Here is a 16,038-nt window from a genome sequence, read left to right on the forward strand (position 1 = left end):
AATATGAGCATTTTTTTTGCACTCTCCAATGAGTGAGTGTGTGTGTGTATGTGTGTAATGGCAATTTGAAAAATAAATTGGCATAAAATATTAACAACAGAGCCCCCATGTGACTTGTCCACTCTAATTCGTTTCATACCATCCAGATTGGCGATGAATTATCCGTCTTAAATATTTCAAAGTAATAACAGGGTGCCAAGGCAATCGATTTTGCATTTTCGGATGCCTCGAATCTAGGCTATGGGTACTTAGGAAGAATTTCCTATATATCTTTATTGATTTGTTATAAAAATATATGATATGGTATTTCAAATTAATGATAGTAAAGTCTTTAAAATATTAGCACAACTATTATAGCTTTAAATCCCTTCAAATCTCTCGATTACATTCATTTATTATTGCAAATAACATTGCGCTGTAAGAAGAAAGTCTTTTAAGGTAATTAAATAATTAGCAGTTTTGTTAAAAACCGCAGAGATCTTCATGTAGACACCTTAACCCCCTATTATAAATGGTTCTGGCCAAACCCAAAAAGGAACCAAATGGAATGCCATCAGAGGAAGATGCAGATGCAGATGCAGAAATAGCACTCATACGCCCCGTTTTCGGCTGCGAACACAACAACAATGGCTGCCACACCAAGAGATGGGAAGAGGAAAAAGAAAAACAAGAAACTCGGGCACCATCGACCGACCAGCAAGCAAGCATGACACCAAGGAGGGGGAACCCCCATTCTCCTCCTCGGTAGAGAACCTGGAGGGGGTGCAGTCGGTGGCCCCGGCATATTCGTGCGCAATTTCGCGTTTGACGAAACATATAATCTTCGCACATTTCTATGGAAATGAATGGATTGGCGAATGCTTTTGCTTTTTTCTGTTGCTGTTGCTGTTGGCTGGCCCGATGCATTGATAGATGCAGGGGTCCGGATTGATGGTCGGATATGTGGCTGGATTGGGTTAAATTGGATTGGTATTGGTTTTCCAACAAGATGCATAGAGAGAGTTGAGCTGAGCAGCAAAAAATCAAAAATAGGTGGCATATTCCTTGGTCTTGCGCTGCAGTTTCGCTGCAGTTTCTCTGGCTTTTGGCTCTGGTGATGGAGACCTGGGTGATGGGTGCTGGGTGCTGGGTGCTGGGTGCTGGGTACTGGTGCTGCATGCAAATTGGTTTCCCCACTTTTGTGCTCCACCTTCTCCCGCTCCCTGGTGCAGCCACACCCTCGAAATCTGCCATTCCGTAAGAGGCAGGCGCCCAAGCGTCGCTGCCTTTTTTTTTCTGTCGTGTTCTACTTACACCGGGAGTGTGTGTGCTGTGTGGTGTGTGTGTCGGGCTGCATTTCGTGTGTTTTTGTGCTGTGCGCCTATGCAAATATGCAATTAAGTTGGCCTGCCATCGAGCGGCGTGTTTGCTGCCATCTAACATGGCATTCCGTCATCAGAATCGGAATCGAAATCGGAATCAGAGTCACCAAAGCTGAAGCTGAAGCTGAATCTGAATGTGAATCTGAATCCGAGAGAGCGCCTGTCCCTGCATCATTCATACGCTCATCGTCGCCAACTTGGCCAGAGTTGAAGAGGAAGTGGAAGTGGGACCAGGAGGCAGGCACTAACTGATGGCCACCAGGCGATAGTTGTCCTAATAGTTGGGTCATGTATGGTCTTTGGCGAATGGCAGATAAGAGAATAAGGGGTTGATTATACGATATTCCGGGATAGGTAGAAAATTCCTATAATTTGGAGTTCTTGAAGTAGACATTAGATACCCAGAATCCACACCTACGATTGGGATGGAATTAGAAGTCTCCTCAAGGCTTCTTGAAGCTCCCCAATGAAAAAGTATGGCTTTAGCTTAGTTTCTCTTAGTAACAAGAAAAGAAACCAACTTCTGGAAGCCAAAGTTTATATAGTCTTGCAGTTTACAATCAATTTATAGCATACTATCAGAAATCAATCATAACTAAGCTTAAAATGTATTATAAAAATATAAAATATATATAAAATATGTAAAAATCATTTACTTACAACTTCATAACTTAGCCAAAAAAGAATTCATTTTAATTCGGAAAGCAGTCCCATGTTAGTTGTTATTAGGGCAATAAAAAATGTAAAAAAAAAAATCAAAATTTCCGCCAATTTTAAATTAGAAAAATATCGAAAAATTTATTTTCTTCTGTTCATGCCTAGAAAGATTCGCCTGTTGATGCTGATCAAGAATATTGATTTATGGGATCGGAAATGACTCCATTACTGTGTTTTCAGCTTCTGACTGATATTATAATACCATTCCTTCAGCTGATTTCTATATATATTTATATGAAAATTTGTTCGACAAATTGAAATTTCAGAAACCAACAACTAAGCCACTGCGTTGCAAACTTCTGACTGAAATTATAATACTTTGACTGTCCCAAAAATATTAAAAAAACAATTATGAAATAAAAATTTCGGTTTCAGGAATCGCAGAGGAATATATTAATTTCTATCAGTGAATGGAGCCATTTCCGACCTTAAAAATCGTATATATTCTTGATCAGCATTAAGTAATGGGGTCCATGGCAATAAGGAAATTAAAGAGAAAATAAATTTATAGCTAGCACATCTTATTCTAGACCTAGGCCTGATCACTCCTATAGCTTGTCCTAATGTTTAAAATATAATAGTGATATAATTGTCAAAGTAAAGACTTACCCCAGTAGAGGACACGTCATCTTTCGTCATTGCTTAATTCCTTCCGATGTAGAGTTTTATTCCTGGTGAGTTAATTAAGTATCATCTTACGATATGGATTCATCGAAGTGTTCTTCTTTCACTATCACTTTAGATGAAATTCCTTCTAGTATCGACTTTTAATAATGGTGACTTCAAGTAGAATTATCATGGCATCGAATATCTCTTCCTGTTTATCTGGATGTGTTCCATTGGCCACGTCATATATTTTAGGTCGCAGGGTAATCACTATCACTATCACTATAGATGTTAACACTAGGTACCCCTAGGACAGACTGAGGTCGCGGCGATCGAAGCACCTCTATTTATACTTCCCGATCAATGATACCAGAGAAAGAGAGCGAGAGGGAAAGAGCTACCTCTGTAGCTGCAACAGAGAGAGATAGAGCGTAAGCGCCATCTCTAGAGCTGCAACAGAGGGAGGCAGACATACCAAATGTTATTGTGAGTAAGAAAGAGAGCGAGAGGCAGAGGCTTACAGAGGCATACAGAAAGAGAGGGCGAGAGTAAGCTATTCACTGCCATTACAATATTATAATATTATAATTATTATATTATTTTATATAAATTTTAATATTAACATAAATATTCTTGAAATCTAAATTTTTATATACATATGATATTATTAATTATTATTATATTATATTATTATAAATATTATTATATTATATTATTATAAATATTATTATATTATATTATTATAAATATTATTATATTATATTATTATAAATATTATTATAATATATTATTATAAATATTATTATATTATATTATTATATATATTATTATTGTGGTAGGTTAAACCGAGCGTTTTAATTCGTACTTCTTTATTTCACTCCACGCAACCGAATGTTTCACTTCTCCTGTTTCACATGATCTTTACATCTCTTAACATAGGCTTAACATACATAGGCTTAACATAGAAGGGCTTAACATAGATGGGCTTAACATAGATGGGCTTAACATAGATGGGCTTAACATAGATGGCTCTCTGCTAGCCTACTACATTATTAATAATATTAATATTGAATTAATTTCTCGATCGTTCCTATGGGAGCTATATAATATAGTAGTCCAATTTTCATAAAATTTTACACAAAATTGTAGAATATTATAATGGCTATATCTCAAATTTGATTAAATTCTGTTGAAAACTGCAAATGTTATAATTTTTTTGTAAAAATTTTCCGATCATTCCTATGGCAGATATATGATACAGTCGTCCGATCCGGCATATATACGAGTGAGAGCATGTAGAAGACTAACTACAACGTTTCATACAGATAGCTTCGAAACTGAGAGACTAGTTTGCGTAGAAACGGACAGACGGACAGACGGCTGTTGATACTGATCAATAATATATATACTTTATATAGTCGGAGGTGCCTCCTTCAGTGCGTTGCAAACTTCTGACTGAAATTATAATACCTTGCAAGGGTATAAAGACCCATAACTAAGCCAAAAATGCATTAATTTCAATTCGGGAAGCTGTTCTTTGCTAGTTTTTATGAGGTTAACAAATCTGCATACTGAGTTTAAAAATTAAAGAAAGTTTAAATTTTGTCAAATTTTTAGATTTCGACAATGACATTTTTTAACACAAAAAATGTGAAAAAAAATTTTCAAAATTGATTTTCTTTGAAACATTGCTAGATCGATTCGGCTATTCATGCTGATCAAGAATATATATGCTTTATAGGGTCGGATATGACTCCTTCACTGTGTTTTCAGCTTCTGACTGATATTATAATACCATTCTTTGAGTTTGATATCTGTATATATTTATATGGCAGTTTTGCCACCAAATTGAAATTTAAAAAACCCATTACTAAGCCAAAAATGCATTAATTTCAATTCGGGAAGCTGTTCTTTGCTAGTTTTTATGGGGTTAACAAATCTGCATACTGAGTTTTAAAATTAAATGAAATTTAAATTTTGTCAAATTTTCAGATTTTGACATTGACAATTTTTACCAACAAAAATGTGAAAAAAATTTTCAAAATTTATTTTCTTTGAAACATTGCTAGATCGATTCGGCTATTCATGCTGATGAAGAATATATATGAATTATAGGGTCGGAAATAACTCCTTCACTGTGTTTTCAGCTTCTGACTGATATTATAATACCATTCTTTGAGTTGAGATCTATATATATTTATATGACAATTTTTTCGACAAATTGAAATTTAAAAAAGCCATAACTAAGCCAAAAATTCATTAATTTCAATTCGGGAAGCTGTTCTTTGCTAGTTTTGAAGAAGTTAACAAATCTGCATACTGAGTTTTAAAATTAAATGAAATTTAAATTTTGTCAAATTTTCAGATTTTGACATTGACAATTTTTACCAACAAAAATGTAAAAAAAAAATTTTCAAAATTTATTTTCTTTGAAACATTGCTAGATCGATTCGGCTATTCATGCTGATCAAGAATATATATGATTTATAGGGTCGGAAATGACTCCTTCACTGTGTTTTTCGCTTCTGACTGATATTATAATACCATTCTTTGAGTTGATATCTATATATATTTATATTACAATTTTTCCACCATATTGAAATTTAAAAAACCCATAACTAAGCCAAAAATGCATTAATTTTAATTCGGGAAGCTGTTCTTTGCTAGTTTTGAAGAAGTTAACAAATCTGCATACTGAGTATTAAAATTAAATGAAGTTTAAATTTTGTCAAATTTTTAGATTTCGACAATGACAATTTTTAACACAAAAAATGTGAAAAATTTTTTTCAAAATTTATTTCCTTTGAACCATTGCTAGATCGATTCGGCTATTTATGCTGATCAAGAATATATATGATTTATATGGTCGGAAATGACTCCTTCACTGTGTTTTCAGCTTCTGACTAAAACTATAATACCCAGAAATGGGGATAAAAATAAATCAATTACTTTACATTGTAGAGATTTAGAATTAAGTGCAAGAGATTTCCCTTACCTTAACATCCTCTAATGGCATTCTGAGCGTCGTATACTTGATGTGCTCTCTGCGTATACTTAATATGCGCCAGCACACTCTCTAGGAATTTCAGCTTAACATCAAAAATATTTGCATTACTTGGGCAAGCAAAAAAATAAATATAAAACAATGTTGAGAGCTTACAAAACGTTAAACCGCAAACAAAAAGTTGAAAAAGATGCAAAAAGAAAAAAATAAACGAGGTAAAGAAGATGCCGCAAACGAAAAAAAATGCAAGCAACGGAATTCCGATGAAAGCGTTGCATCCTCCTCTTGCTCTCTCTCTCTCTCTGTCTCTCTTTCTCCCAGGTGTGTGTGTGTGTGCTGGGGCGACGCCATGTTGCTGATGTTGCGTGCAGAAAGCGTGCATGTATGTGTGCCTGCGGAGTTACATATGTAGGCACGTAACGCATTCGCATTCGCATTCAACTTCCACAGCCACACTCGCATTATGGCCGACGCGAACGCTTGTGGCTATAATGCTTTTTTTCTCTGAGTTTTTCTGGCTTTTGCTGCTGCGGTGTTGCCTTTATGGCTGTTGCCAGCTAAAGCCACCCAAGCCAACAGCCGAAATCCAGCTACGGGGAGAGGCAACCTTGGTTAACTTTGCGGTTGAAATGCATGAAAAAACCCCCCACTTTTGAAAAGAGGAGAAGAAAGGGTGCAGGTGATCTCGGGGAAAAACTGCAGTCCAAGAGCTCTACGTGCAACAAAGTCTCGCAAATTATATACACAGTATATAAGCTTCAGCGAGGTGCCGAGTTGCTGCTTACTTACTGAGCTGCTGAGTTCCTCAACTGCTGAGGTGCCTACGCAAAACTCCCCAAAAGCTTGTGATTTGTAAAGACAATTTAGGGGGCAACAAATCGTTCGATTATCTATATTATATGTCGCTTAAGCTTACAAGAAAGTCGAATTTCCACTCTAAAAGAGTTAAGTTTAAGTTCACCACAGCAGACATTTTAGGAAAATTAAGTAGAGATAATTTCCAGAAACAATATATATATTAATAGAGCAAAATTAGAGACAATTTTCGAAGTGAACACAAAGTTGAGTTGTCTTTTAGATTCAAATACCATAGAGACTGTATCAGAATCCTTTCCAAACTTGTATTAAAATACCTTCCAGAATGACCCAAATGATACTGAATTTTTATACAAATTAATAAAGTAAATTATTCATTATCTCAGCTTCCTTTTCTCCCAGTGCAGTTGGTGGCAACAAAGTCTATAGTCTGAAATATAATACAATGGATTAGCTTAGCTACCGACTTGGAAGTTTTCAGTCTTTCGCTGCGGCCTACGCAAAGCTCCCAGAAAAGATAGTGATTATTAAAGCTAATTTCGAGGCTCTCAGGCTCTGCAACTATTTCAAATTAGCTGCCATGAAATTTTCAATTAATTTTCAAATTTCAATTTATGAATCGAGCAACTGGCGATGGAGATGGAGTTGGAGCCGCCACTGAAAGTGTGATGAGAAATTTCGTAATGACTTCTTAGCCCCAGTGAGTCCGTCGTGGCCATAATAAGTGCAATTAGGCCATTGATGGTCTTCTTGTCAGCTCCACTCCGACTCCGACTTTGACTCCGACTCCAAGTCCAAGTGCAAGTCCGTCACCGACTGCGATCCGCTTTTGAGGCGGATGTGGATGTGAAGAGGTGATGGCAGAGTCGCCGCTCTGGGAGCACCAGCTCCTGCAACTGTCGCCGCGCCTCGTTAGCCTGGCCAGCAGCAAATTTGCAGCGTCTAACATGGCCGGTCGCCATGTTTAATCAAATACGTGACTTGATTTCGATTTGGGCGCCACAAGAGCTTCCCAGCGAGAGATGCAAACGGTTTTCCCGCATTTTGAGAGAATTTCAGAATTTCCAACAGACATTGCTGCGATGCGTAGCAAATGCAAAGTTACATCTGGTGAAAAGTGTATTCTATTCGTTGAATAATTATTTTTGTTTTTAGTCTGCATTTAAATATTCTAGAGATGATTTAATCCTATGCTTGGTTTTATGTTAAATATTGTTGCATGTTCCCATTCAGACTTTAAGTATCTTCGACTGGTCTTTAAAACCGATAAAGTTATACATTTTAACACATATTATTACATGATAAAAAACGTAATCTGTTACTCAAAACTCTACCTATTTTAAGCACTATATAATGTTAGATATATTACACAATTTACACGCTGCCACTCAAAACTCTACCTATTTTAAGCACTATATAATGTTAGATATATTACACAATTTACACGCTGCCAAGTTGGGCTAATTGGACCGACAAGTGCTGGGTGTTGGCTAATTACAAGGTTAAAATCTTCTCCAGTTACCAACGTTTAGTGCTTGAAATATATATATCCCTGAGCCAAAATGAGCCCCTGTTAACCTGTTCCGCATTTCAACAAGTCAATCAGAAGTCAATCACTTTCAGAGGCCTCTTCAGGTCTTCGGGTCCTCTTAGGTTTTTAGCTTTTCAGCCTTTTCAGCGATGTGTTCCCAGTTCGATCGGGCTGCTAAAAAGTAATAATAATAATAATAATATACGCTGTGCAACAGCAACAACATAATTGCAAATTGGCCAAAAAAATAAAAACAAGACACAGCAACAAAAGGCGAGCCAACACGATAATTTAATGTTTGCCGAAATGGGTGAACGGGACACACACACAAAAAAGCAAATTATAGACTGTCTGGTGACCTTGAAAGTGAAATGCCTCCATCTAGTGGCAGGGGGAGGGGATCGGAGCGGAGGCAGAGATCGGGGAAGGTGAGAAGAGTTGTGACCAGAGACCAGGAATCCCGCTCTAATTGCGTAATTGACTGATCCAACACAGCGGCGGCAGAGCGTCGAACAAAGCCAACAATTGCTGCGTATTGAGATGCAAAAATCCAGCTAAAAATAAATACTACATGCGACAGGAGACAGGAGACAGTAGAAATCCATCAGTTTATCACAGGATACAGGAGGCATACAGAGGGATACAGGGGTATGAAGAGGGAGTGCGGAGCGGGAACAATGGGTCCTCAACTTCTAGGGTTACTTACTGCGCATGTATCTTGCAGATACACACACATTTACCTCTCCTGCGAGAGGCTGCACCTTCTCACTGCTGGTTTTTTATGCAATTGTTTTATCCGCTCGGGCTCAGTTTATATTTTTTTCTTTTTCCTTTCTTTTTGTTTTGTTCAAAAAACGCTCGAATGGGCGTGGACCAAAAATACAATTTCGTAGCCGCTTTCTTCTCCAGATTTTTATGCTGCTGCTGCTGCTGCTGAGCTGAACTGATTTCCCGCGCGTTTTGGATTACACAATACAGGCACAGGCAGCCAGGCCTGAGCGAAAGGTGAGCGGATTTCTGGAGAGGAGTAGCCGCCGGACTAGCAGCAGGCGAGTGCCGAGTTCCGCCCAACAGAAGCAGCAGCAGCAGCAGCGGCAGTCGGGCTCTGTGGTGCACGATTCCGTCTTGAGAATCCAATTTGAATTGTCACCCGGAAGTCGGCGAGGAAACAAAGCCTTGAACTTGTGAACGCGCCACTGCCACATTTGTTGCGCCCTCTCAAGAGACGCTTACTCAAGGGTGCTTGCTGGTTACTGGTTGCTGGTTACTGGTTACCCCTTGCCGGGACTCAGCTCGAACTCCATCCCATCCCATCCCACCTCGATCTCGATCAACTGCTAGCATTTGATGAAAACCCACTCTCTCTTGGCGGGGTGTTGCTTACAATTGCTGGGCCATCCTGGAGTTTACTGTTGCTGGAACTCCTCTGGCATCTGGCGGAGCAACCTAACGGATGCAGACAGCTGCAGGATACGGATACAGTTGGAAATCAGAGTCATCAGGGTTTTTCGAAAGGTTTGCAGTAGGAAGCATAAAGAAAGTTATTGACTTTTCAGTATATTAGATATTTTTCTTGAAATCATAAAAGTTATATGATGATACTACATTTAGCGATGCTCTAGTTCTCAAGTTTAGCGAGTTTTCCCCTTAATATAATATTTTATAACCAAACACCAAGGTTTCAAATAAATTAAGCTCAGAACTGACCTTGCTTCCGAAAGAAACACACAAAAGTTGATAGTTGCGATTCGTTTCCCTTTGAATTTCATACTTTTCATTATATAGAATCATAAAAAATCCCATTATTATTTCCTGGAAGTTCGGGGCAAGCGCGGAGAATTCGATTAGAGATTCTTCGACTGTCACAGAAGGCAGCAGCAGCAGAAGCAGCAGAAGATACAGATCCCGAGCTAGACCCACATCAGCGGGAACAGGCCATGGGTTCAGGTGAAATTAATCAAAACTGAGCCAAAGCTCAAACCCATTCACACATCGAATCTGGAATCTGTTGGGGGCCACCGGCGGGTTAATCTCCGCTGAATCAATGAAATGCCAGCTCCCAATGTATGTGTGTGTGTGCCGCTGAACAATGAAAGTGGCAATTAACCAGAAGCCGAGCATTAAATTACAAAATGCGAGCGATCGCAGCAACAGGTTGCCCCGTCGGATCGCCCGATCCCCATCAATAGATAGTGGCAATAATAATAAAACAACGGCAACAACAGCGGCAACAGCTGAATGGGCTTGACTGGGACAGGTTCTGCTCCAACTGCAGCTTCAGCTTGAGATACGGCTTCATCTACTCCTGACCAGGCCCTCCTCCTAATCGATTTCTGGCCGCCGCAGCTTCTTCCAACTGCAATTAGACGGTTGCATTCGTCTCTCTCTCTGGGTCTGTGTCTCTGTGGGAGATTGCAGCTTGCGGGTTTTGGAAGGGAAAGGTGTTCTCCCCCCTTAACCCTCGAAAGAGGCTTCCCGCTGATTCCCTGCATATTGCATATTGATTGAAAATTGATCTATTACGAACCTGAAAGTGCGACATCGATAATCCGCAAAAAAGTGCACATGGCAGGGGCGAAACAAAGACGCTGCAGCTCAAGTGGGCGTGGTCGGCTGCACTCTATTGCAAATACCCAAATCCAGATGCATTTGTATTATCCGATCTGTGTTTAGTGTTTTTGCCAGCAGGGGGGCACACCTCTCATCGAGGGCCACATCCCAGGCCTCATCCTCATCCTCATCTCCCGCTCCGAGTGATTGACAGGCGGCGACACCTTTTTATTTACTGCCGCCGTCTGTTGTTTGTTGTTTGTTACTGCATTTTTAATGATATCACGTAGTTTAATACACTCGCTTTCGGCCTTTTCAGTTTGCTATTTTTCTTTTGTGGAAAATGCAAAAAGTTTTCATTTCAAACACATCATCATCCACATAATATGGCAAACGTTATTTCCTTCCTTCCTGTTTGGGTCCGGGTTAATGGGTGAGGGGATAGTAGATGATGCCTTTGCTCATTATTGTTTGCACAAACTTTTGTGGTCAACCCATGGCTAAAGAGGGATGGCGGGTCGCAGGTCATTTGGGAAATGGAGTGTCATCGATAGTGCGAATGCGGTTAGGGATTGCAATTCAACTTGACTCGGTTTATTCTAAATTTCACCAAGTAATCAGGAGCAGGGGAAGCAACTAGTTGCATATTATAGTAATTAATTTAATGTTGGAACTAGTATTGGTATTAGGATTCACCTGACTCCCCCTAGTACTATAAAAATAGTACTTTTCCCCTTCTCTCTCCAGTTTCTCAGCCTAATAAAGTTGTTGAAGCTCATTCATTGATTGCCCGAAGGAGAAAGAGTCAACCCTCTGAATGCCACGATATCCAAACACTTTGATTTGTCAACCCAATAAGCTCTGCTGAGTATTCCGAGTGTTCCGAGTGTTCATGTGACCTTAGGTTCAAGTTGTTTGCATGAGCCACATCTTGATTAGCCCAAACACTCTCCACAGCGACGAATGTCGTCGTCAGCGGTTGTGTGTTGTGTGTTGTGTGTTGTGTATTGTTGTGCCTGATGTGTGTGTGTGTACATCGTACCCCTTGTGGTAATCGAATTGTTTCAGCGCCGCTCGGCAGTTGTCCGCAAATCGAGTCAATTTAATTGACCTCCAGAGGTCAAGCTGTTCCCTTTGTCGCTGCGGTTAGTCGGCGGGATTAATAATAATATTAATGGTGGAAGTGGCACTGGAACCCCCATGGAACGCTTTCTTTCTCCCAGAGTCCGGGAATCTTTGTGGGGAGACCCAGAGACCCATGAAGTCCATGGAGCACCATTCAGCACCAAGTCGTGCTCGCTGCTCGCTCGCTCTCCCCGTTAATGGGTTTAATTGAATTTGGCTTGTTGCTGCGTTTTATTTGTCTTAATTGTCTGCGAAATAATCATAAATCAGTTTTGTGAGACGGAGACAATTCTTCCCCAGAGCTCTCTGTACCCACACCTTCGCCCTCGTTGGTTTCTGGTTGCTGGATTCTGGATTCTGGATTCTGGACCGGCACTTGGGTCAATCAATTTATGACATATCTACCCAGCTCAGAGGGAACTCGACCGATCTCAAGGCGGCTCTTGGATGATGCGGCACTTTCCAGAGCTTGGGAACCTGGGTGCTTCATCCGTCCAACAGCCAGACAAGGCATTGTTTTCGCTTTCGCATGCTTCAACCCTCTGTTGTAGTTGTTTAAAACTTTAAATTAGGGATGTACATGCATCTGGGAGTATCAGAAATATCGTCTTATTGAAAATGATTTAAAAGTCGGGATTAAAATATTGATAATATCGGAAAAACAGAAACTTATCAATAACGAAGATTTTATAGACTCGGTAAATTGTATGAAAGTTTAAAATATATACTGATACTTAACCCATTATGTGATCAAAATTTACGACATCGGTGCAATTTTTTTTTATCCTTAACCAGCCCGTAACTCTAGGAAAGAATCATTTCCGACCATATAAACTATATATATTCTTGATTAGCATCAACAGGCGAATCTTTCTAGCCATAAAGGAGAGAAAATAAATTTTTGTAAATATTTTCAAAATTTAATAATCGTTAAAATTGGCAAAAATTTAGATTTTTATACAATTTAATCTGAGTATGCAGATTTATTACCCTACTAAAAACTAACACAGGGCTGCTGTGTGAATTAAAATTAATGCTTTTTTGGCAAAGTTATGAGTTTTGTAAACTTTGATTTGTTGATCAAATTGTCGTATAAAAATATCGATTAATATAATATATAAAGAATCCAAGCATCAGAAGTTTAGACTTAGAATATATATGAGGAAAGTTAATAAAGTTAACCTTATACATTTAACGATACTATATTAATTAATCAATATCTTGTGTCATCCCTAATCCAACTGCTTTTGTCTCCAGATGCTATGGGCTTTGCGGGGACGGAGTCACCCACAATTGGCGAGAATTCCAGGCATTTCCATGCGGGCTGACTCCGGGATTTAGTCAATTTAGCAAAGGCGGATCAGATGGGAAGTCAAAGTTCCCTTTTGGGCCTTTCTCCTGCTAACCAGGCGGTGGAATCAAAGCCCGACAGAGGCTGCTTCCTGGCCATGTTGACAACTAAATAACACGTTAATGTGTTTATTGCGTATGCTACACTGGGTCCCCTGAGTCCAGGCATAAGATTCAGCTGGGAGTTGGGAGTTGGGAGCTCGGAGTTGGATGCTGGGAGCTGGAAGCTGGAACTCGAACCTGTGTTAGGTGTCGCTGCCAACACATTCGATCTGGCCTGCTCTTGATCCGATCGATCGGAGTAGCACTCGCATTATACATGAGTCTGAGGCTCTGGGTTTGCGGGACACAAAACGCGTTTCACGCCCTGACTTCTGGCCCGGCCTGGAAGCTTGGGAAAGACCGCAACTAGTTGCTCTTGGGCCGAGCTCCTTAACATTTATTTATGTATTTATGGAACGTCATGCGATCACTCGGCTCAGCGGTAATCATATGCCATGGAGCCCTCGATGCCTCCCTCCTTCCGTCTCCCCACCTGATGTCGGGTGTATAAATAAAAGATTAGTTTTCATAGAATAAACATTTGGCCAGTTGCAGTGGCCAGCAGCACTTGGCTTTAAAAATGTGTCGCAATAAAAATTCTGAATTACCAGAGATTGGGGCGAAGGGAAGTGAAAGCTTGGCGAATAAATGTGTTTGAAATATGTTTATAATATGTAATGTTGAATTAACTAAGATGGTTTTTATATACTTGATTAATGTGCATAAAGCTATCTTTTGTTCTATTGATCACTCTAGGAAGAAGGCAACAAAAATCAGTTCAATTTCAACTGCATTAGGGGAGGTGTCCTTGCCTCCTCCTACCCATGTTTCTTAGTTATATTAACACCCCTACTCTCCCTGTGGCAGCTGCATTTCTCTTCCCCTGCCGCTTGCGACGAGTTGGCCAGATCAAACGCCGCTTGTCACGTGCCTCACGTGCCACGCCCACTCCAACTGATTAAATTAGCGGATTTATGTGCCGCGATAGAGAGACAGAGCTGAAGCTGAAGCTGAAGCGTTGCCGTAATTGCCAGTTTCGGATTTCGAGATTTCGGCATTTGGCTTTCAGTGCTCATAGAGCTCATAGAGCCCGGCGCAGGCGCAGCTGAAATGAGGTCTTCCCCTCGTGCTCCGCCATCAATCCCCTCCAGACCGGACCGGGTCTCGTTACACAAGCCAACTCCGGCTCCGTTACAAATGTCAGGCGACCTTACACACGCATTACGGCAACGGTCTGATGTTGCCGCCGAATGTCAGACGGATTCAGCGCAGAGCTGGCGAAAAATTAATTCATTTTCAACACCTATTTTGACAGTTCATAAAATACATTTGTCATAAAATCGGTCAGAGACAGCGACAGCAGCGACTACTACCTCTACTCATCGGTCCAGGTCGCGGCCAGGAGATTTATGTGGCTCATTGGAAATGCAATTCGAGGGACGGGAACGGAACCTTCGGACCCTTGGAGCAGCCTGCTTGCCACATCAAATTTGTCGTCCCTTTTCGCTCTCGGGACTGCTCTGACTGCTCGCCAGAATATGGTCCCCAAAGCGAGTTGCAAAAATCTTAACAAAGTTATTTTAGCAAACGGTACGACAAAAAATGTCATGTCCCCCAAAAACATTGTGCCTTGGCCAGCGACGAGAGCATCCTGCGACTCGAATGTCCCCTGGTGAACGAACCAAGGAGCTCTCTGGAGTTGCTCTGCAATCGATATGCGTGCAGATGCTCCACTTTGATCAGGTCATCAGCGACACATCGTTCATCATTCCGAGCGGACGGTGCGCAGGAATGCAGCTCTCCTCCAGAGGGATGAGGAGGAGCAACAGGAGGCAGGAGGCAGGAGGCAGGAGGAGCTATGCATGACCAGTAGCCCGAGTTCAAAACAATGGGCCAAAGCCATGAAAGGAACGCTTTTCAAGTTTTACGCCAAAGACCCAATGTCTGCGACTGGACTTTTGCCTTGTGTCCGTTTGCCTTTGCCTCTTGCCTTTAGGTTTTGACTTGGGCTTTGGGGCTCAGCCGAAGCTGGAGCTGGAGCTGGAGCTGCGGATGAGGATCCCAGGACCGGCCGCGACTTTGACGGATGAATTTCACAAATAACTTCAACTGCGGCTGCAGTTCTGCGCTTTTTTTTGTTTTTGTATTTTCCTGCTGCTCCTGCTGCCTGCCTGCGTTATTTATTGTACGAGTATTATTTGGCCGGGACTCATGGATGCACCAATACCAATTTCGTCGTTGAGACAGCCAGCTGCACCCAGAGAAAAACTATCTTTAAACCAGGAAAAACTAATTCCAAAAAAAGGTATTGAGTAAACAGGTATTTGAGGAAACTTAATGCATGCACCAGTACCTTCTAAGTAATTATTAGTATTTTGAGATGAATTTTAGCTAAACCTTGACGCTTTTTGTGATTTATTTTTGCCAGTGTTTGGTTTGAATCTGCTTTTGATTCTGAAGCTGGTAAGATGGTAGCTGGGAGTTGGCGTTGACACAAAACCTTGTTGAGTTTCGGAACGCGGGCCAACGAATACGAATGACAGGAGGAACAACGTTGGATGTCCCCGTTGTGTCTAAGTTTGGTATGCGTCATTTTTACAAGGAAATTCCTCAGACTTTGTGACTCCGAGTCTGGCTGGGCTTTGGCTCTGGCTCTGGCTCTGGCTCTGGCTCTGCCTCTGACTTGGACTGTGACTCCTTGGGCTCGACTTGTCCTCCTGCTAATTTATGTAAACACGCTAAGTACAGTCCTAGCTGCACCTTTCGACTGCCCCTCTCAATTAGAAGCCATTGAGAAGGGACCAGCGAGGAGGACTCTTTGGTTTGCTGAAATTTTAAATTGAAATCGCAAAAAAGAGCGTTCGATGCGCTCACAAATGCAAAATTCCCCGCGAGTTGACATTCCAGTGCTGGCCATTGTCTTCGTTTTGGTCGAA

This window comes from Drosophila serrata, unplaced genomic scaffold (genome assembly GCF_035046125.1).
Source record: "Drosophila serrata isolate PLE 108 unplaced genomic scaffold, ASM3504612v1 contig_334, whole genome shotgun sequence".
In the NCBI taxonomy this organism is placed as follows: Eukaryota; Metazoa; Arthropoda; class Insecta; order Diptera; family Drosophilidae; genus Drosophila; species Drosophila serrata.